This window comes from Lepus europaeus, chromosome 13, assembly GCF_033115175.1.
Source record: "Lepus europaeus isolate LE1 chromosome 13, mLepTim1.pri, whole genome shotgun sequence".
Taxonomy (NCBI): Eukaryota; Metazoa; Chordata; class Mammalia; order Lagomorpha; family Leporidae; genus Lepus; species Lepus europaeus.
In genome coordinates, this window is record NC_084839.1 from 8,021,184 (window position 1) to 8,043,199 (window position 22,016).

The following is a 22,016-nucleotide window of genomic DNA, read 5'->3' on the forward strand; positions in this document are numbered from 1 at the left end:
TGAGGGGTTTCCCTGTGAGCCCCACGCTCGGATCCTGGCCACTGCAGTTCTGTGGCATGGTCGCTGTCCCCAGGAGCTATGAGCCCAGCGCCATGTGGTCCTGTTGCCCAGTTCGCCTGGAGCCAGGACCCGTTCTTCCTCGCCAACTTCTGGGGCTCAGCATGAGTCTGCCCCCCTCCCCTGTGACCACCGCACCCCTGCCTGGTTTCTACCTTTGTGTTTTCTAAACTTTATCTTCACCTGAAAGAGTGACGGGTAGGGTGGGGCAGGGGAGCGAGCGAGCGAGCGAGCGAGAGAGATACCGTTACCTTCCATCTGCTGGTTTACTCCCCTACATGCCCACAATGACCAGGGCTGGGTCAGGCCAGAGTCAGGAGCCAGGAACTCTCTGCAGGCTGCCCGCGTGCTTGGCCATCCTCTGCTCTCCTGGTGCATCAGCAGGGAAGGGTAGGAGGCGGAACAGCTGGGACTCGAGCGGTCACTCTGGTATGGCACGCAAGGGCGCCACACAGCAGCCACACTGCTGGGGCCCCGCAGGTGCTTCGAGCCGGCTTCCCTGCCCGAGAAGCAGCTTCCTGGGGCTCTCAGGGCCTGCGTCTCCCCGTGCCTGCAGGAGGACACTCGGCTGTCCACTTGGACCGAGAAGTAAACTGGAGCTGTGTTGGGTGCTGCAGAGGTGGGGGTGAGGGCCCCCAGGTCTGTGTGCAGGGGCTCCCAGCCTGGCAGGGTGGGTGTGTGCAGAGGGGTCTTCCTGGGGCCAGTGGCACGGAGAGGACATTAGAGGTGGGCTTTGAAGAGTTTTCCATGGTGGCCGCAGGTACAGCAGATCCCTGAGAAGGCACGGGGAGGACGTGAGCCTTCCCAGGAGGCTGACCCTGACCCTGCTGGCCGGGGCTGAACGGCAGGGGACGAGGAGCTGGTTTGCAAAGCAGTTCAAGGTTAAACCTGCACGTGGGTACATGTTTCCTGCACAGGTCGGAGCTGCCTGGTGAAGAGCCTGTGGCTCCACGAGGGTCTCAGAATGGCGCCCCCTGCCTCTTCTTCAGGCCGGGAGCCCTGGCTGCGGAGGTGGACGCCCGGTCTCCTCCCTGGGCGCCACCTGCCTCGCGACTCACGGAGCGCAGTGGAAGATGCTCCTCAGAGAACCAGAGCACCTGCAGACTTCCCGCATGGAGCCGGGCGGCGCGCTCACAGCCCCGGGGCCAGTGGGGAGAGAGGAGGGGAGAGACGGACGGACAGAGAGGCAGGGAGGAAGCGGAGGAGGGCCTGAACTTGGCCTGTCCCCGTCCCTGGTCTGGCCACGCCTTCAGCCTTGCTGTCTGTGAAGGGGGCGGGCTCTGTTCTGTCTGTCGCAGGTCCCAGGTCTACTCGGACGCAGGGGCTGCCTGCGGCTGCCTTCTCTGTCCAGACTCCATCATCCACGGGACTCCCGGGGCCATTCAGGCTGCTGGGGCTGCAGAAGGAGGGGTCCAGGCTGTGACGTCCTGGGCGTGGTGCCTGCTCCTGGCAGGCCTTGCTCGGTCACTTGTGGCTGACACCCCCCCCCCCCGGCTTCCGCATGGAAGGAAGAAAACATATTCCACTCCCACCCAGGTGCACGGGGCCACCCCGTGCTCACCGACGGGCAGTAGTCCCGGCCTCGTCGCTGCCGACAGGTGCTCGCTCTACGCCAGGCCTCTTATTTCTTCATTCATTCATTCGCTCAGTCACTTGCTGCTCTGCTTCCGGCAGCAACCCTGGAGACACACGTTGCTGTGTGCCTAGACCGATGCCCGAGGACCCACAGCTCCTGAGCCACCAAACCTGGTGCCCACCTGGAAGGGGAGGGGAGGCGGGGCAGTCTGTGGTGAGCTGTCACCCCAGCGTGGAAATGCTAAGGGACTGGGGAGGGAGTGGCTTTGAATTTGGCTAGGACGCTCTTGCCCTGCTGGGCTCCTGGGCTGCCCAGCTCCCTCCAGGTCCAGCCCCGCGCTGGGCTCCCTCGCAGCCTCCCTGCAGGCTGCCCCGACCCAGGCACCCTGGGGGGCTCGCACCATCCCCGCCACCACCCTCCCCCGGCAGAGCCTAGCGGGGCGGCCATGTCTGCAGAGCTCCAGGCCAGGGCAATGCCCCCTCCCCCGAGCAGCCGCCTCCTGTTGAGAGGGCGTGGGGGGCCACACCCCCTGGCCTAACCTAGGTTGTCGCCTAGCTCAGGTTTAAATTCATTTTACTTTTATTTAAGAGGTAGGGGGACGAGAGCGAGAGCGAGATTTCCCATCTGCTGGTTCACTCCCCAAATGCTGCTAGGGCTGAAACCGGGCCGGGAGCTGGAACTCCCCCTGGTCTCCCTCGTGGGTGGCGGGACCCTGGTACTTGAGCCCTCACCCAGCGCCTCCTGGGATGTGCTTAGCAGGAAGCTGGGATCGGGAGGGAGGCCAGGACTCAAACCCGGGTGTCCAGCGGTGTGCTAGCCGCGGCGGGTTTTGCCGTGTTCTCGCGAGCGTTCCCTTCTCTTCCTCACGTGCCACACCACGCGCTCTGTGGCGCTGCTGTGGCCGGTGCCCACACACTGCCCCAGGTGGCCTGTGCCGAGTGGACCCTGCAGGGCGGGCCCTGACCGGCTTCCCAGCGCCGGTGCCCAAGCTGCCGCTGGCGAGAGCAGCTGCCTCTCGCGTCCGTGTTAGGCTCTCCCCGTCCTGGGGACGTCACGGCCGTTCCTCCCCACGAGCGTTCCGGAGCCTTGTTTGCGCCTCCTGTTTTCCCCCACTGCAGTTTGGAGAGAAAACTCAGGACTCGTGTGCTCCCTCCCTGCACGCCAGCCCCGGCCGGAACAGCAGAGCTGTCTTCCTCTTACGAAACAGCGGCTCGTTCTGCAGGTGGAAAACAGGGGTGTGTCATGCCGGGGAGGAGAGAGCGCTGAGCCACAGCTCGCTGGGGAGGGCCGGCCTCCCCCCACCTGCTGTCCCCCCCCCCCTGTCCCTCCTCCCACCTGCTGTCCCCCCTGACCGCGAGGGAGCCCAGCCCCACCTGGGCCCTGACCGTGAGGGAGCCCACCCCCACCTGGGCCCTGACCACGGGCGAGCCCACCCCCACCTGGGCCCTGACCACGGGGGAGCCCAGCCCCACCTGGGCCCTGACCACGGGCGAGCCCAGCCCCACCTGGGCCCTGACCACGGGGGAGCCCACCCCTACTTGGGCCCTGACCACGAGGGAGCCCAGCCCCACCTGGGCCCTGACCGCTGGGGAGCCCAGCCCCACCTGGGCCCTGACCGTGAGCGAGCCCAGCCCCACCTGGGCCCTGACCACGGGCGAGCCCAGCCTCACCTGGGCCCTGACCGTGAGCGAGCCCAGCCCCACCTGGGCCCTGACCGCGGGGGAGCCCAGCCCCACCTGGGCCCTGACCGCGGGGGAGCCCAGCCTCACCTGGGCCCTGACCGTGAGCGAGCCCAGCCCCACCTGGGCCCTGACCACGGGCGAGCCCAGCCTCACCTGGGCCCTGACCGTGAGCGAGCCCAGCCCCACCTGGGCCCTGACCACGAGCGAGCCCAGCCCCACCTGGGCCCTGACCGCGGGGGAGCCCAGCCCTACCTGGGCCCTGACCGCGAGCGAGCCCAGCCCCACCTGGGCCCTGACCACGGGGGAGCCCACCCCCACCTGGGCCCTGACCGCGAGGGAGCCCCCGCAAACAAGAGAAACCGTAGCTGTCACTTCCCCAGCTGACCCCATGTGACTCCCACCATTGCCCAGAGGGCGGCGGCTGCAGTCCCAGGCCGGCTCCCCGCTCTGAGTGCGGCGCTGGTGACGTCAGCCAGTGCTCATGGGCGCACCCATGCGCACGGGGCCTTCCTAGGAGGGCTCCGGCTCCCTGCTGCTTGCCAGAGGGGGCACGTATCTCACCACCCGCTAGGTTTGGTGTGCGGACTGAGCAGCACCGTCAGTCACCTGTTCCCCATCCCACGGCCCACCCGCCACCATGTGTGTGGCCCTCGGCGAGAGCTTTGCTGCAGGAAGCTGAGGGCAGGTGTCAGTCCCCCCCTCCCACTCTGTACTGCAGGGGTGGGGTGCACAGGTGGGGGAGGGGATTCCAGGCATCCCCAGCCCCAGGGAGGGCGCGGGGAGTGGTCTAGGGGTCTGGTGGCCCTGTTGTTCAAGGCTCCTGTCAGTGAGTGAGTGGACGCAAGGGAAAAGCGGATTCTGGAAGGAAAAGCAGAAAGCAAACCGAATCGGAGCAGCCACCCTTTGGTACAGAAATCCCAGTTCCTGGTGTGAGGCTGTCCCCTCCCCTCCCCGGCCTTGCCACCTGTTCCTTCTGTGCGCGGCTCAGTTCCTGCTGCCTCGCTGTAGTCTGTCCTTGGACCCCCAGGCACCTGGACGCGCCTGCTCAGGTGCGGGGCTGGTGAGCCGCGGCGGGGCTGCTCTCGCGGGCTCCTCGTCCAGCCTGCTGGCTGCGGCCTCTTTCTATGAGACGAGGCCAGGGCCAGTGAGGCTGCCCTGGAAAAACTCCATGTGGCCGCTCCCGGGCGTGCCCACACCGGTCCGCGGCTCCCGGGAGGGGTGCGGGTCCTCGGGCTGAGCTGGTCAGCGCTGCATGGAGGGGTGCGGGTCCTCGAGCTGAGCTGGTCAGCGCTGCACCGGGCTGGAGGAGGGGGGGTCCGGAGCAGAGCGAGAGCGCGAGCTGTCATTGCCGACCTGCCATCCGTGCGCAGTGTGCCAGCGCTTGCTTGTGCGCGGGCTGGAGTTCCCACCTGTTGCCTATCATCGCCTTCGAGTTATTGGAGGGGAGCAATCCCAGAGGAGGGTCTCTGATGACTTCCAGCTGCCTGGGCGAAACCAGCCACGTGGGGGGACTCGGGCGGCCAGGTCATTACACTGATTCCCTAGGTCACGTCCATCGTGTTCACCATCAGACTTGACACCTTGGTCGTCAGTGTGGCTGTGTTACATCAGAGGGCTAGGGTAAACATTCTCTCTCTCTCTCAGATTTATTTATTTATTTGAAAGGCAGAGAGACAGAGAGAGATCTTCCATCCGCTGGTTCACTCCCCTAAAGGACCGCAGGGCTGGGCCAGGGCAAAGCCAGGAACCAGGACTCAACCCAGGTCTCCCACCCGAGGGGCAGGGACCTGAGGACTTGGCCGTCACCGCCTGCTGCCTCCCAGCGTGCACATCGGCAGGAAGCTGGAGCCAGGCGTGGAGGCGGGATCGAAGCCAGGCTCTGGGACCCGGGTGCCAGCCTTCCCATGGCGTCGTAGCTCCTGTGCCGAATGCCTCCCCTCCCCTGCTCTCCCTTGATAGCACTCCCATGGCTCTTACAGCTTCCTCCGCGTCAGCCGGTTTGATTCTCACAGTAACCCCGTGAGGGAGGGTCAGGGTGTGTGTGCCCGTGGTCACGGAGCTAGGAATGGTGGGCAGGCCCCCGTGCCGGCCACTTGGGTCTGCTGCTGCGGCCAGCGCTCAACCAGGGCGTCTGTGGAGCGCTCTCCGGGGCCAGCATCCCCGGCACACAGGTGGCCAGAACTGGTGGCTGGGGGCAGAGGTGGTGGGTGGGCAGGGTGCTGGGCCATCTGGGGGAGGGTGACCGCAAGCAGAGCCTCAGATGCCCGAGTCCCGGCCCCCGAGAGAGGCCAGGCCGCGGGCTGTGCTGTGCCCTATTTCTGTGAACAGATGTCCTGGGAGAGCCAAGGACGGGCTGGGCAGTGGGGAGAGGACAGGAGTGGGCCAGGCCTGGACTGCTCTATTCAGATGGGTCCCGTGCCTCCCGGGAATGCAGGAGCCAGGTCTTGGCTGAGCTCCTCAGCTGGGGGTCCCGTTTCTGCTGCTTCGGGAGGGCGTGGGGTGGGGGTTGAGGCCGTGCACAATGCACGCTTGGATTCTGGGGGGATGGCTGGGCACGGGGTCCTCCAGGGGACAAAGGTGCTGGGTGAGGAGGAGGTGGGATGAGCCCTCTGCACAGAGGGCTCGGGGACAGCATGGCTGGAACCCCAGGCCCAGAGAGGGAAAGCGGCTTGCCCAGAGCCACACAGCGCCGCCAGCAGTCTGAAGATCTGTTTTCAGTCTGCCTCGTGCTTTGGCTTTGTTTCTTAAGGCGGCTTTGAGCTGGGGCAGCACTTGCTCATCCTTCAAACCCAGGAGGGAGTGGCTCCTCTGAGGTCACCGTGACACCAGGGCACACAGGGAAAGCACGTGCTGGCCCGAGGCCTGCTCTCCAGCTCCCCCGTTCCTGCTGGTTGCTGGCAGTGATGTGGGCGGACTGGTGAGCCTGGCGGCAGCCCCAGGTGTTTCTAGAAGCTTCTAGAATGGACTTGCAGGATGTGTCTAGCACATTCCTTCTACAGTCATGTTCTGGGAAGGACATTGGGCCCAGCTGGCTCTGACCCACGTGGCTCACAGCCTGGTCCCGTTCCCCCTCCCCGCCCCGGAAGCTGGCACACAGCCTGGTCCTGTCCCACCCACCCCCCTCCCGGGAGCAGGCAGACCGACAAGTGTAGGTTCCTGGGGCCTCCCAGACAGATGGCGTGGAATCTGCAGGGTGGGGCCGGGAATGGCTCCTAAAACAGCTCCCGCACCGGCCCTGGGGTCAGCTGCCCTGGGCGCCCCGGCAGGTGGGGAGCAGCGGGGGCGGTGCGGGGGGCCGTCTCTGAGCCTTGGCTCCACAGTCTGCCGGGTCCGCCGGGCCTGGCTTCCAGCTCGTGCTCACCGAGTGGCGCCTTCGGTGGGCACACAGAGCGAGGCAGCCATCGCCCTCAGCGAGGGCTGCCCTAGGGGCCGGCTGTGTTCCCCTTAGAGGACGGGGTGGCCCAGGGCCCTGAGTGCAGGCGTGGGGATGACACCCCCGGCTTTCCCCGCTGCAGATACTGGGAAAGAGAGGCCAGCGATGGCCGTGGCCTGGAAGGCCGTGTCCAGGGTGCCAGAGGCCGCAGGATGTGTGTGGGAGGGGCACCAGGATGCCCATCGGCTAAGTCCTGGGGAGGAGCCCCCAGGGCTGGAACCCCCCCACCCTGGCTTCCTGTTGGCAACATCCGTGGAGCCTCCCTCCCCGCCCTGACTTCAGCTCTCAGGGCCCTGCCGCTCCAGGGCTCTGTTGGTGTCCTTGTCACCCAGGTGCAGCAGGTGTGGTCCTGATCCTTACCCCCCAGCCTGGGCAGGACCCAGAGTGTGCACCCCACGTCCCCACGGGCATTGCCTGCCCACTGCCCCCCAGATCCGGTGGTCCCCTGCCTCGCGTCCAGGTGGGGACTTGGATGGGACCGCAGGAGGAGCGGGCTCCTGCTCACCCCAGGGGGCGCCCTCACCTGCACCTGCCTCCAGGTGTGTGGGGGTGGGACTGTGGGGCTGGTTCCTGGGAGCAGACGGACTTTGCAGGGTGCAGGAGGGGGCATCTGTGTTAGGGCAGGCAGCTCTGAGGCTGCACGGGGCGGAGGTGGCGCTGGATGAGGGCTGGGGGCGGGGCCGGGTGGATGGCGTTCCTGGAGACTGCAACCAGGAGCTGTCACTTCCCTTCCCCGATCCTAGGTCTTCGCCCGCACCCCTCCTGCACTAGGGTGTGCCCCCACCACCCCGTGTCCCTGCCCCCCATATGTTGTCACAGCAGCTGCTCCTGTTCATCTTTGTTTTGGATAAAGGGGGTGCCCACTTCACAGATGAGGCCCAGAGGGCGACCCGACCCAGGTGCGGGGCCTGGCTGGTGGCCAGGAGTGGCCTCGCCTGGCTGATGTCGCTGTTCTCCCCTAGCCCTCAAGCTGGCTTGAGCAGAGACCAGGGCCGGGGACATCCCGTGATGCAACAAACGCACAGCATTTGCTGTTAGGAAAGATCCAGGGGCACGCCTGTCCTGGCACTGGAGAGCCACCCACAGCCCTGCCCGGCCGCTCCTCTTCCCACCCGGCTGCTCCCCATCCCACCCAGCCCCCTCCCCAGCCCCAGGCTCCCAGGGCCCTGGCTGCTGGCACCATGGCTGCCTTGGTTTCCTCTCCTGTCGTCTCCACCGCCCCAGGCCTGTCTGTGTGGACTTCCTGCCTCTCCAAGGCCCCAGAACAAGCCCAGGGCAGGCCCCGGCCCTGGCACTACTGGGCTCCGCGCCCGAGGGTGCAGGAGCCAGAGTTTGTCTTGCACGGCGCCCTCACTTCTGGGCGTGCCATGTCAGCCAGGATTTCCTGGGGGGGGGGGGTGGTGACAGTCTGGGTGCTGGGTTGCTCTGGGCATGAGGGCGGGGACGGGGCCATCACAGGGTGACTGTGGCCCCGCCCGTGCTCACCCTACCCTGCTGGGCCAGGGCCACCCTTAGGAAGCCCCAGACACCGCCTCTGGGAGCCCAGAGGTTTCCGCAGGTGTGTTTCCAGCTGTTGTCACTTCCCGGGGACTTTGTCCCCTGCATGCTGGAGGCCACTTGATACGGGGTATTGTTTCTACGGAGTGTTTTGTTGGCTTTTCCAAAGCTCAGGTTTCAGGATCCTCATTGTAGGAAATTCAGGAATTTCAGGGAGGAACCCGTGAAGCAGAATGCTCACACTCCCCACGGTCCCCACGGTCCCCACGGTCCCCACGTTGGTTTAGGGGGGATTTAGGCCGCAAGCCAAAAAACGTGCCCTTGTAGCACAAATCACCTTGCCTTACCCCAGTGCCTACTACCCCATAGCAAACCCGGGCACTGATGTCCCAGGAGCCCCGGGCTGTAGGGGGTGGTGGACAGGGCCCGTGGGGAGTGGCCCCCGTGGAGAGTGGCCATCTGCTCCTCGTCGCTGGGGGCCCTCCCAGCCCTGGACCTCCATGGGGGCTGGGGTCCTCATCCCTCCTGGATCCTAACCTTGCCCACCCTGGGACTGTGTGCCTGGCGCTGGCATGGGCACATGTTCCCATGTGTGTGCCGTGTGGTTTGGTGCATGGGTGTATGTATGTGTGTGCGTGTGCCTGGCGCTGGCATGGGCATACACCTGATGCACATGTCTTCCCACATGTGTGCCGTGTGGTTTGATGCATGGGTGTGCGTGTGCCTTTGTGAGTGTGTGTGCACGTGTGCACGCCCACATGTGTGCATCTGCGATCACTAGACTGCGGCTCCCACCTCCCTGTGTCCCCAGAGCCCAGCCCTGGCCTGGCTGCTCAGTGGGGCTTGGACGGTCACCTGTGGCTCCTGGGGGGCTTAGCTGCCTGCCCCCACCTGGCTGTCTTTCCTTGAGCCCGGCAGCTTGTCCCCCACCCAGCGCGGACCCTGTGTCGTCCGTCCCCTGCCTGACCACGGGCCTGGGGCAGAGGGCTTGCGGGGGTGAGTGCGCTTCCCCCGCGTCCCCACCGCCTGCACCAGCGGCCCTGGAAGGACATTTCAGGAATTGAATTACCAGCAGCTCAGTGCTGGTGGAATCCAGGAATAGATTATTTGATTGTATCTGTTGGAAGTCATTGCCACAACCGGCTTCATTTTCTTAGCCGACAGCTGAACCGAGGGGGAGGCGACAGCAGGGGAGTGCTGTCATTACTCGATTTTCCCAAAAGCGCATCTCAGAGCTGGCGGCAGCCTGTGGCCTCCCCCTGCACTGGGAGAGCCTGAGACGTCTTGCTGCCTCTGGTCGGGCCCAGACAGGCACCACATCCTGCCAGACACACGACTCTGCCGCGGCCCCTCGGAGAGGAGCCGCCTGTCCCCAGGGAGCCACTCACGGACTGCGCTGTTGGCTGCAGCTGTGGGAGCCTGGGGACCCCCTCCTCCAGCCCGGGGTCCTGGGAAGGTGGTCGCCCTCTCTGGGGCCCGTAGAGCAGAGCGAGGGGTTGCACAGATGGGCACTGATGGGGCTCCTGGGCAGCCCAGGTGTTATGGGGGGGGAACCGAGGTGGGGGTGGGGGGAATCCCTGAGGTCTTCTCGGAGGAGGCGGCAGTTAAGCCAGACCATTGGAAACTGTCACCAGTTCTTTGTTAGTGAAATGGTAATGCGTATGCGTGTGCTCTGAGTGAGGGAACAGGCCTGGCCCGGTTGGGCAACCCTGGCGTGTCCTTGAGCACGCCCCACTACTTGAAACGTACTCCTTAGCGTTTTGGAAGAAGCCACTTACTCCTTCCAAATATAGCCGATCTCCGTGTGCAGCGCCTCCCTGGGCCACTCGCCTTCAGGAAATGCACTGGGTCAGGCCCCCAGGGTGGTGGGGATCAGATGCTGTGCGTGGCCCGCGTGAGGCCTGCGTGTTCCCACGTGGGGCCTGCGTGTTCCTGCGGGAGCCCGGATGGCCCCTTCCTGTTGTGATTGACGTCCTTCCGTTCAGTAGGAGTCCCGGCCCTGGGGGCGTGAGGGGGCCCCCAGGCCGGGTGTGCGGGTCGGGGAGCAGCCTGTGTCCACCCACGGGTGCGTGTGGAGCCTGGCAGTGGGGATGCTCGGGGCCTGACCCTGGCTTGTCGGTGACGCTGTCCCCGCGTCCTGTGCAGCACGGGGGTGTGGAGTTGGGTGTGGGCAGGAAGAGGCTGGGTGTGAGCTGCCCCTGGCACCGTGACAGGGTCCAGCTCGTGGGACTGACTGCGGCTGTGGGCCGGCCCTCCAGCGAGGCTGCCCACGGCTGGGACACCTGGACCCGTGGGGCAGGCTCTGGCCTGAGGCGGCAGCCAGCACTGGCCTCGTGCAGGGCGCCGGAGCTGCCGGGTGCACACGGGGCTCAGCCGTGGTGAAGCCGCCGGGACGCGTGTGCCTTGGGCGGAGCCCCGCTCTGGGGCCTCCAGGGGCGGGGCGGGGTGTGTGCTGCATGTGGCCCTACCTTGGGGGGTTTGTGACAGGAGGGAAGTGGGCACACCTGAGCTCTGTGCACCCGGCCACTGCTCGGGAAGAGGCTGCCGTAGCTCCTGTAGTCTGCCTCATTCCTGGGGTTCTCCGTGTGCCCTGATTGCGCCCCGGGAGCTTATCTGGGTCTGGGGCAGGGGGCGGGGGTGGGGTCTCCCGCATGGGGAAGAGGCCCCAGCTGCTCCGGGAGCTCCCGCTGCTCCACAGCCGCGTGTTGCCCCTGCACGGCCTGGTGACTTTTGGCAGTGGGGCTGTGCACACGGTGGCCGTCTTTGCCCGGCTCTCGTCCATGCCAGGTGCAGTGCCCTGGACGGCCCCCATCGCCGTCTCCAGCCGGCCCGGCTGTGGTTCTGCTGTGGAGAATCGCACTGCTCAGCACTGGGCGTGCGGTGCTCGAGGTGCCAACCTGGAGGACACAGCCACAGGGACCCCACACCCACCCAGGCTGCCCCGCCCAGCGCGGCCCTCGCCACATCAGGTGAGCTCAGCCCAGCGAGCTCTTGCCCCCACCCCCGAGGGTGGCACGGGTCCCATCACCCGTGCTGCGCCAGCGAGGTGACAGTGACAGCTGCTCCTGCTCCAGGACAGATCCGGGGTCTGGGGGCCGCTTTAGGGGTCTGCAGCCAACTGGTCTCTGGGCCTTGGAGCTGCTGCCTCCGAAGCTCCCAGCGGGCCCCCTGAGCGGGCGGGGCCTGACCAGGGGCCTCCACCCGGGGCTGCTGTGCTGTGCCGCAGGCTGGCCTGATCCTTGGACAGGTGCAACGCTGGGGGCTGGGGGCTTGCTGGGGCCGCAGGTGGGCCCAGAGTGGGCAGGACACAAGAAGGGCTCGGGCTGAGCTGGGGCAAGAGCCCCTGCCTGGGGTGAGAGGCAAATAGGGAAACGGAGGTTTGGGGGCTGGCGGGGCGGGGACGTTTTGCTGCCGCCCATGAATAAGTCACCAGGTGGCTGCCGGGCCTCATCATCACCTGACTTGATAATGGGGAATTAAACTTTCAACGGCTCCGAAGTGACGAGTGACAGACACCTTCCTGGGAACCAGAGACGGGCGCCGGGTGGCTCCCGGTGTGGTTGTTGGAGTCCCGGCCCTGGCTTCTCAGCGTCTCAGGATCCCAAGGCAAGGACAGACGTCCCCTTGCACCTGCCCCCACCGCCCACGTTCCCTGTCGGCCGGAGAAGCCGCTGCACTCCCGTCTCCCACCCTGGGGGGGGGGGGGCCGGCCCCTCCTGGCGGCTTATGTGTCTGTCACGCAGAGGGAGCCCAGCTCCACCCCACCCCCCAAGGACCTTGTCTACGTGCAGCGTTTGGATCCCAGGGCCCAGGAGACCGTCTTGTGCAGACCCGCCCCTCAGTGGGGCCCTGTGGGGTTGCCTTGGTGATGAACTTGGTCCCTATTGCCCTTGAGTTCCAGGAGCCCCAGCCTGGCCACGTCCTGGCCCCAGGGGCTTCCGCCCACCTCCGACTCCGGCAGGCTCCTTCCATCCTTCAGGGTCCTGGCTGTGGCTGCGTGGATGAGGTCAGTGCCAGACCCCCGGGGCAGTAGGCCGCAGGGTTTTGGCAACGTGAGTTATGTCACCATGTGTCGGAAAGTCGGCCGACGGCAGGATCGGAAGCCGTGCCTCGCCACCGAGGGCCCACGGTCTTCCTGCCGGTTCCTGTGCAGTGCAGGCTTCTCCGTCACCAGGCTGGCCGTGGCCGTGGCCGTGGAATGGTGGCAGAGCCCTCCCGCAGGGAGCCTGCAGCTGGCCAGGAAGCAGGATTTGCAGGGCCGAGCTGGGCTCCTGCCCTCCAGGAGTGCCCAGGTGCACGCAATGCACCTGTCGCCCGTGGGGGCAAGTGTTGAGCCTGTGTGAGCAGCGTCGGGTGGGACCGTGTGGTTCTGAGAAGGCCCCGCGGAGTGGCCTGAGCTGGTGTCAGCGCCGGGGAGGTGGCCGGTGCCTGAACCCAGTCACTTCCCCTGTGGCTGCGCTGGCAGCCATCTTTATCCGTTGTCACTGGTACATGGCGAGGGGCTTCTTGGCCATCTTCACGCAGGGCGTGGATGCCTTACCATAGCAGGGAGGGAGGGAGGCCAGCAGGGGGCTGCGAGCTGGAGGACCCCCTCCCCCATGCCAGCCACCCAGGCGGCCTCTGGGAGCAGCCAAGCCTACTTTGCTGGGGAAGAAACACTGGGAAACCATAGGAGAGGAAAGAGGGCAGGGGAGGGGACAGTGTCCATCCAGGATCCCAGCCGGGAGGTGGCGTTTTGGTGATGTCCCCCCGGGGCGGCTCCTGTGGTGTAGACAGGGTTTCATGGGTGTGGTCTCTCCTACCTGCTGTCCCGTCCACGCAGCAACCCTGTTATTCTATGGAGCTCGGCCAGGACGGAGGGGACAGGAGCTTCTCCCGCCCAGGTGCTCAGCCGGGGTCCTGGGGCTGGGGGCGGGGCCGGGCTGGGGCTGGGGGTGGGGGCAGGGGGCCTGGGGTGGGCCCTGTCTGTATCGGCCACTGGGGGCAGGGGTGTGCACCCCACTGCCACTCCTGCATCACCGCAAAGCACTTGGCCAAGAACCCCGAAGGCAGCGCCATGTGGCTGCGGTGAGCGCGTGAGGCCAGAGCCCCCCGTGGTGCAAGCCCCCCGGTGTCCTGGCCGCCGAGGGACCTGGGAAAGCTGCGTGCCTTCCTGGTTTGTTTCTTGGCCATGGGACAGGGACGGGGCTGTGCCCCCTTGTGCAAGCTGGGGAGGAAAATAAAGCTGGACTCAGCCCAAGAGGGCGCCGTAGGCGTGGCCGGTGTTCCCCAGCCGTGCAGTGCCCCCCTGTCCTTGGTTTCTATCTGGAAAAAAAATGATGGATTCGCTGGAAAAATTCAGGAGAGGAGATGGAGAGAGAATACATTTCATTTTAGCCATAGCCACTTATTAACGTGTGGTTTCTTCTTTTATTTGAAATGAGAGAGAGTGTGTGACACACTCCCATCCACTGTCACTCCGCAAACGCCAGGAGCAGCCAGCACAGGCCCAGGGCCAAGCCAGGGGCCAGGAGCTCAATGCAGGTCTCCCACATGGGTGGCAGGCACCAAGCCCCTGGACCCCAACCTCCAGAGCCATCGCCTGCTGCCTCCCAGGGTCTGTGTTAGGAGGCTGGGGTCAGGCTCCGCCCACCACCCCCTGCATGGTACGCAGGTGCTCTTATGTGAGAGGTGTCTTAACTGCTGGCCCAGGGCCTGCCCAACACAGAGTTCTAAAAGAATTCCATTATTGTGCTGAAATTGTCTTGTTGGCTGGTCATACATTGATCAAAACTCACTGAACTATTGGCCTAAAAAAGGGGAAATTTCATTGTATGTAAAATTGTGCCTTGAGGCTGGTATTGTGGGGCGGGCAGGGGGTTAAGCCATCACCCGCAGTGCCGGCATCTCGTATGAGCGCTGACTCGAGTCCTGGCTGCTCCTCTTCCCATCCAGCTCCCTGCTATGGCCTGGGAAAGTAGTAGAGGATGGCGCCAGTCCTTGGGCCCCTGCACCCACGTGGGAGACCCTGGCTCCTGCCTCCTGGCTTCAGATCAGCTCAGCTCCGGCCGTTTCAGCCAACTGGGGAGTGAACCAGCGGATGAAAGACTGACCCTCTCTCTCTCTTTGCCTCTCCTCTTTCTGTGTAACTCTGACTTTTAAATAAATAAATAAATCTTTAAAAAAAAAAAAAAAAGCCACCTCGGTTCGTGGCCTGATTGCCAAGGCCTTGGCGGAGTTCCATTCCTGGCGCGTGCTCATTTGTCCCAGCACGCGTATTTAGGCTGTGCCCTTCTAGAAAGCACCACTGGATTTTCAGTCATGTGGAAGAGAGAGAGAGAGAGAGAGAGAGAGAGAGATTTTCTAGCCACTGGTTCACGTCCCGAATGCCTGTAGCACCCAGGGCTGAAGCTGGGAGTCAGCAACCCCATCCAGGTTGCCCGCGCGGGTGGCAGCACCCAGTCACTGAGCCGTCACTGCTGCCCCCAGGGTCTGCTCTCGCACGAAGCTCGGGACTTGGGGCGGGGTCTCCACCTGGGCGCTGGTGTGGGAGGGGGCGGCTGAACAAGGGGTGCGTGGCCTGCCTGCACTGTTGTTGGGCGCATGTGTCCTGCGGGCTTCGTCCCAGCAGCGTGTGGGAGCGTAGCCGGCATGCTGGCTGCTCCCTGGCACCGTTAGCAGCCACTCAAATCTTGTGGCCGCACCGTCCCCGCCCCCACCCCTGCCCTGTGGTCGTCTCTTCCCTGTGCTGTTCCACGCTCTCCAGCCGCACGGGCTGCTGCTCAGCTTCTGTCGGCTGAGCTGCCCTGCAGTCCCTGGGGTCCACCCACACGTGGCTCACCGTGTCCCAGCACTCATCCTAGAAAACTCCTGGGTCCGGCGCTGTGGCGCAGCAGGTTAAAACTCTGGCCTGATGAGCCGGCATCCCATATGGGCCCCGGTTCTAGTCCCGGCTGCACCTCTTCCAATCCAGCTCTCTGCTATGGCCCGGGAAGGCAGTGGAGGATGGCCCAAGTGCTTGGGCCCCTGCACCCACACAGGAGATCCGGAAGAAGCTCCTGGCTCCTGGCTTCGGATCGGCTCAGCTCCAGCCACTGTGGCACCCTGCTCTACACGTGGCCGCCTTCCTGCTGTGACGCGGGCTTCCCCGTGCAGACCTGGGGCGGGGGACACAGCCTCCCGTGTGCGAGGCACCGGCCGAGGCTGCCGGCCGCGGGGCGCCCTGGTGGTTGCTGGTGCTAACGGCTCCTTGGAGAGATGTGACAGATGCAGGAGAGAATGGAGCAGGTGGAGTCCTAACACTGCAGGTCAGAGACGTCACAGCAGACGGGGCGTTTCTCCTGGACGGCGTCCGTGTCTCGTCCTGCTTTTCCATTTTGCACTGTTTCCCGGCTCGTTAGAACTTGTCAACTTCACTTAGCACTCAGTCCAGCTTTCTCATGTGTGGAGCATCACACCTGGGCCCCGTGCACCTGCTGAGACATCAGGGTGCAGGTGGGAGGTGGGATGGCGCCACCCCGTGTTCTCCCTGCAGGGTGTCCTGGAGTCAGCAGTGGGCAGCCCCGAGGTGTCCCCTGGGCCGACGTCAAATGCCCCTCAGCCCCCTGGTTCCCAGAGGATGAGTGGGGGAGGTGTTGCTGGTGGATGAGTGGGGGTGTTGCTGGTGGAAGTGACCTTGGAAGGCAGGTGTGGCGCACTGTGGTGGCAGCTACGAGGCTCTGGGGCTCTGCTGGGTGGGGAAGAGAAGGTGTGTGCTGGCCGGGGGCTGGCTTTGCACACGCACGTTCATGTGGCTGGCACGCACCCATGCGTGCGGGCCACGCCGCAGCCCCTGGCAGGATCAGAGCCACCAGCTGGGTGGGCCCCCTTGCTGTGACCCGAGGCCTGGCAGGGACGGCCTCGCGAGGAGCTGGGCGCTGGGCAGCTGCCGTGCGGTGTCTCCCCTGGCCGCAGCAGCTTGGCAAGTCCAAGGGCAGATCTCGCTGTCCGTCAGAGCACACAGGGTCTGCTGGGGCTGGGGACGCGGCTGCTTTACCACGTGGGAGGTGGATGGGAAGCCACGTGTATGGTCCCGGGGCCTGCCACGCCACCCGAGAGCGTGGGTTTGCTGTTGGCGTCTTCCATCGTCCGCCCTGGGCTCCTGCCAGCCCGGCAGCCCTGCTGGCAGGAGCCTGTGGGCACCCAGCCCGAGGCCTCCCCAGAGGAGACGCACGCAGGCCCCGGCAGCCAGGGCGCTGACCACAGCCACCACTGACCGTGGCACGAGCCCAGAGTGCTGCCTCTCTGCCCGCGGTAGGAGCCCCCGGCAGAGCTGTTCCTCACAGCCCCCTCCCCGCTTCCCTCCCACCTGACCCTCCATGGGTTGCTCACTCACCCTGCAGGCAGGCCTCTGTTGAGGTCACCTCCTCTGGGAAGCCTTCCCGGATCCCGTGTTGGGTGGAGGCTCCTCCGTGGGCCCTCCTGGCATCCTGCAGTCACCATGTAGGGCGTGTGGCACTTAACCCGGGCACCACGGCCTGCACAGGAGCCAGAACTGCTCTTGGTGGCTGTTGGGGTCAGAAGCCCTCCGGGTGGGGCTCGGTTAAGCGGGTCTGGACTGCCTGGAAGGATGCGTGGTGAGACTGCAGGTCCAGCTCGAAGTCCCGCCCACTTCCCCAGAGAGAGTTCAGGCGTGGGCTCTACTGGGCGCTCGGTCGGCCACTGCTTCTGGGGGCCAGCCAGCAGAATGGGTAGGGTAGGAGGTGAGGTGTGCGAGGCCCTGAGCAGGGCGCCCCCTGGAGGTATGTGTGTCTGAGCCGTCAGCTAGCCCTAATCCAGGAGGGATCCCCCAGGGCTTAGCACCAAGAGAAACGGGTGTCCTGTCGGGACCTCTCCACTGCGTGACCCCAGCCAGGCCCCCACCTGCTGGGGCTAGGGCTCCGTACAGAGCCGCGTGTTCTTTGTGTGGCGTAGAGAAGGACCTGCGGTCCCCTCACCGCCTGGTGTCTCGGGCAGGGCAGGCTGTGTGTGGCCACACCTCGTCACCGTCTCTGGACAGCTGGGGGACACTCTGATGCCCTGTGTCAACTCCATGCCACCATACACGGTGCCGTGGGTGCAGCTGATCAGACCTGTAGGGAAGGTGCGTCCACGGCGATCTTCAAGTGAATGTGGCTTAAAGTAAACGGCCGTTAGGGAATTGCCAGTTAAAACAACAGCGACACACCACCGTGCACCTGTCAGAATGGCCAGAACCCAGTGCACTGACGTCACAGCCCCTGGTGAGGATGCTGGAGCCACAGGAGCTCGCAATCCTTGCTGGTGGGGCTGCAAGGTGCATGGCCACTTTGGAAGACAATGCGATGGTTACAGAACCAGGCAGGGTGCAGCCGGCACCATCCGGCCAGAGCAGGAACTGCTCTTACTAAAACCTGTGCATGCCACCCATAGCCGCTTTATTGATAACTGCCCAGACTTGGAAGCAACCAGTGTGTCCTTTGGTGAGCGAGTGGACGGGCTGTGGTCCATGCAGACGGTGGAATAGTCTTCAGTGCTAAAATAAATTGAGCTATCAAGCCAGGAGACGCCATGCAGGAAACACAAATGCGTATTATCAAGTGAAGGGAGCCGGTCTGCAAAGGCCACATCCTGTGGGATTCCGCCTGCCTGGCGTTCTAGAACGGACATGAGACAGTCAGAGGCTCTGTGGCGGAAGGGGAGGAGGTGCGCACAGGGGCACTGCGCCGTGTGATCCTGGGCTGCGGGGCCGTGTGTGTGTGTGTGTGTGATCGTACATTTGTCAAAACCTGTGGGCTGTGCACCCCCAGGGCGAGCGTGGGTGTTTCCCACGGATGTGTGGATGTGGCTGCCCGCATGGATGGGTACCAGCCTGCCGTGGTGGGAGGGGCCTCTCGGGGCAGAGGGAGGGGCACGGGAGCACATGGGAACCGGGTCCTTTCTACGCAGTTTTGCTGTGAACCCCTCTCTAAAAAGTTCAGTAGTGAGGAAGAACAGAGGTAGCCGCACGCGTAAAGCTGCGTGGAGGGCCTCACGCCTGTCGGCCGGGGTAGGGGCTGCGGTAAACCAGCCCTGTTGGAAAGCTCCGGGCGTCGCCCTCGCTGCCCCGGGGTGATACCGGGTCTAGACTGTGTGTGCCTGGCCGTGGCTGCCGCACAGCTTCCTGCTTCCCTGCGCCCGCCCCGCCGGGTGCTCAGCGCTTTTCCTGGACACCGGAAGCTTAGTTCCCTGGAGCCCCTTCCCGTCTGGGAGACGTCGGGGGCGGGGCAGGCTTTCCTGTGCGGTGGTGACAGTGAGCAGGCAGCCCTGCCGTCCTACCCACGAAGGGAGCAAGGCCGGGTCTGACCAGAACACCTGACTTGGCTCACCTGCCTGGACGAGGGGGCCTCCCGGCACCATCGGCAGGTGTGTGGCTTCACACTGCGGGTGCCGCCTGTGTGCTCCGGGCCAGGTCCTGTGCTGGCCACCTGGCGGGGCCCCTCCCCTGCAGGGCTGCGCTCACCAATCACAAGTCCCAGAAGAGCTGCGAACTGATGTCGGGGCCAGTGCCAGGAGAGGAGGCCGCAAGGTGCCAGGAAAGCGGCAGCTGGGAGCCTGGGGATCCCCCAGGGAGAGCCCTGGAGTTGGGCCTGGCGGGGAGCAGCTCCCTGGGGGTGGGGTGGGGAATGTTCTAGGCACGGGATGCGCTCCAAGAAAGCCTCTGGTTGTGCCTCCCAGTTGAAGCGAGCAGGGCGGGACTGGACTCGCATGGCACCGTGCTGGTAGTAGGCTCTGCCGGGCATTGGTGTGCAGGTGACTTGCCATCTTCCCCTGGGGCCGGGACAGGCCGAGACCCTGCCCTAGGCCTGGCCAGCTGCGATTGCACCCCAGGGGGCTGACTCCAGGCCCCCAGCGCTTCCTCCTGCAGGTGGGCGCTTGTGAAAGATGCATACCCTGGGCGTCCCTGAAGCGGTACAGACTGGAGCCCCACGACTCCCAGAGACCACGCCGGGCACTTGTGCAGGTGCAGGGATGGGGCCTGGGCTGGCCGTCTGCGTGGGTGCCGGCGGGGTCCTGCGCCTGGATGGCTGAGCCGGGCCACTAATGGGACTCCTGGAGCCTTTTGGGCGTTGGCGGCGGGCGGCGGCTCATTTGTGGGGAATGAATTATTTATGACTGTTTGCAGATGACTTCCTCCTTCATCACAGGCACTGTCGCCAAGCTCCCGCGTGTTCTGGGCGCCTGATGAAGTGGCTTCAGCAGGCGCGTGTGGCTGCACTCCCTGCCGTCCTGGACACCTGTGTCCAGGCGGCTGACATGCAGGCTGCATTTAGGAGGGTGGTTCCACGCTGCCCACACGGCTCCCTTCCACTCCCTGCCCCAGAGCACCTGCAGGCTGGGTTTGAGGGTCCTCTGGTGGTCGGGACACTGATCTCAGTCCCACAGTGGGCTCAGTCAACCTCAGCCCTGGCCCGAGGTCTCCGTGCACCTGCCACCATCTGTCCTGCCCAGGCTCCCAAGCTGATGTCCAGGTCCATCACTCAGGAGCCCACCGGGGCCCCCTAACGCTGAGCACGCCCTGTGAGCCGCCCGGTCCTCGCCTCCCAGCATGCCTTGCACCGGCTCCCTACTTGGAGCTGCACGCCCACTGGTTCATTCATTTAACAAGGCTGGCGCTGCTCCAGCTGCCATGCAGGCCCTTAGCGACGGGGGAGCCAGGCCCCGCCTCTGATTGCAGCCGACAGGTGCCAGGCAGGCCGCAGCAGGCCCCCCGGGCTCCGGGACCTGGGTGAGGCAGGGTCTTTCACCACGTGGGGTGATGGGGCCCTCCAAGGCCAAGCCAGGGGTCTGGGCCCCGAGGCTGTAATTGGAGTGAGGGGGGCACCTGGAGCCCCTCTGTCCACCCATTGCCCTCCCTCCCTCGGGCCCAGCCTGTGCAGCTCTGTGGTGTTGGCTTAACTGTGGAACCACAGGGTGGGCCACGACGAGTGGTTTCCCTTCCGTCTCCTGGTCTCCTGCTTCCTCCCTCCCAGCCGAGCCTTTTCCTGTCCCGAGAGCAGAGGTGGAGTCCCATGGGGCCCTGCGGGAGCGGCCAGCAGGGGTGGAGTCCTGCGCACGCACGAAGAGGGCCCTGCGGGAGCGGCCGGCGCCCGGCTGCCTCTCTTCCCTGCCCTCCTGGGACCCTCGGGAGCCCCGCCTCCCCCCGCCTCCCCGCACTGGGGGTCTCTGAGGTCCCCTCAACTGCAGAAGTGGCTGAGACAGAGCCCCGAAAGGCTGGGCAGGGTTGGGATGGCCGTGCCCAGCGCTGTTGCCCCCGGCTGCCTCCTTGTTCGGAGGTTGGCAAAGCCTCAACTACTCTTCCTCCCTCCCTCCTGGTCCCTCCGGGGCCGCACAAGAGCACCAGAGCCGGCTCTTGACGGCCCCCGGGGCCGGGGTTGGTGCCTTGGGGAGCTGTGGGGGGGCGGCGGAGGCCGGGGCTCGGGGGTCCCGGCAGTCTGTTCGTGGGCTCAAACCATTTGGCTTCGTTCCTGCCCGCGGGGGTCGGGAGTGAGCAAGCAGGAGCTTCAGCACCTTCAGCAGAGACCTGTGCCCCCCGCCCCTCCCCCAGGGCCCAGGGGTCCCCTCCTCCCTTTCTCGGGTGCCTGGCATCTTTGTGTCTGTCTGGTTTTCTGAGTCCCGTAGTGGTGGTGCTTGGAGTAAAACGTGAAGCCCTCGGCCTGCCTGTGTCGGGGTTGGGGGCCTGTGTGCCCTGTGCACGGGGCTGCCCCGAGGGTTTGTGTCCAGGCCCCTGCATCGTCTTGGCCTCAGTGTGTCCCCCTCAGATGCGTGTGCTGACACTGAACTCCCGGCAGGGTGGTCTCGGGGGACTGTGGGCGTGCGGTTAGTGTGTTTGTGAGCTGCGGCATACAAATGTAAACCTCGACGCTGCGTTTGCCAGATTCGTCTGTGTCGGGGTCAGTGATGTTCATTCTCATTGCTCTATGGGAATCCGTGGTTCCCTGTCTCACGTGGATGCACACCGGGGCAGTGAGCAGGGTGCACCTGCTGCGGCGTGCTGGCTGCTGGACATACGTCCATGTTTCTGTTGGGCTACGCCAGGAGCTGCATCCCCGGTTCAGGTGTGCAGTCACCGGTGGAGAAGTGGCCCTACATGTAGCTTCCTGTGTGCCAACAGTTCAACGCCCTGGTAGAAGCAGAAGACACAGCCCACCTCGTGGCTCCGGGTCCCTGGCGCAGGGCCACACGCGGTCAGGCTCACGTTCACTGTTTCTTGGGTGCCCTTTCCAGCCCTGCCTGCCATGTGGCACCTGTGGTGTGGGTGTCCCAGCTGACTCCTGGCCTTGCCCGCGGGAGCCCTGTGCCGGTTGGAGGTTGGCAGCCAGCTCCGTGCCCCTGCAGGAGGCAGGCCGCTCTGAACCCAGCTTCCTGCGTTGAGCAGTGGGCGAAATCTCCTGTAGGGAGGCAGGCCCTTGTGGGAAGCGTGAGTGTGGCAGCTCGTTACCCGGGGCCCGTGCTAGAATCCGCCACGCGCAAACCGCCGTCACCTCGGAAATCGTGTTAATCCCAAACCGTCTCTGACCTCAGACCTCATTAAATTGTTTCCTCCCTAAGGGACTTTGCTTCCTGATTAAATTGGACTTCAGACTATATTAGAATAATTTGTCATCTCTGAGCACATGTCGCCCTGGTGTGGACGGACAGTAGAGGCCGTTATGCAGTTCCCGTGGTCTCAGTGCTGGCGTGGGGGGATTGTGCCGGGACCACCGAGGGGAGACATGGCTCTGCCTACGCTGCCACCTGCTGTGTTCCCCCCTCC

At 65.0% G+C, this 22,016-nt stretch overlaps 1 protein-coding gene across 2 annotated transcripts in view; it reads left to right on the plus strand.

The window, feature by feature from the left end:
- HPCAL1 (hippocalcin like 1) overlaps positions 1 to 22,016 on the plus strand; it is an 83,475-nt gene that overhangs the window by 41,538 nt on the left and 19,921 nt on the right. The window lies entirely within an intron of this gene.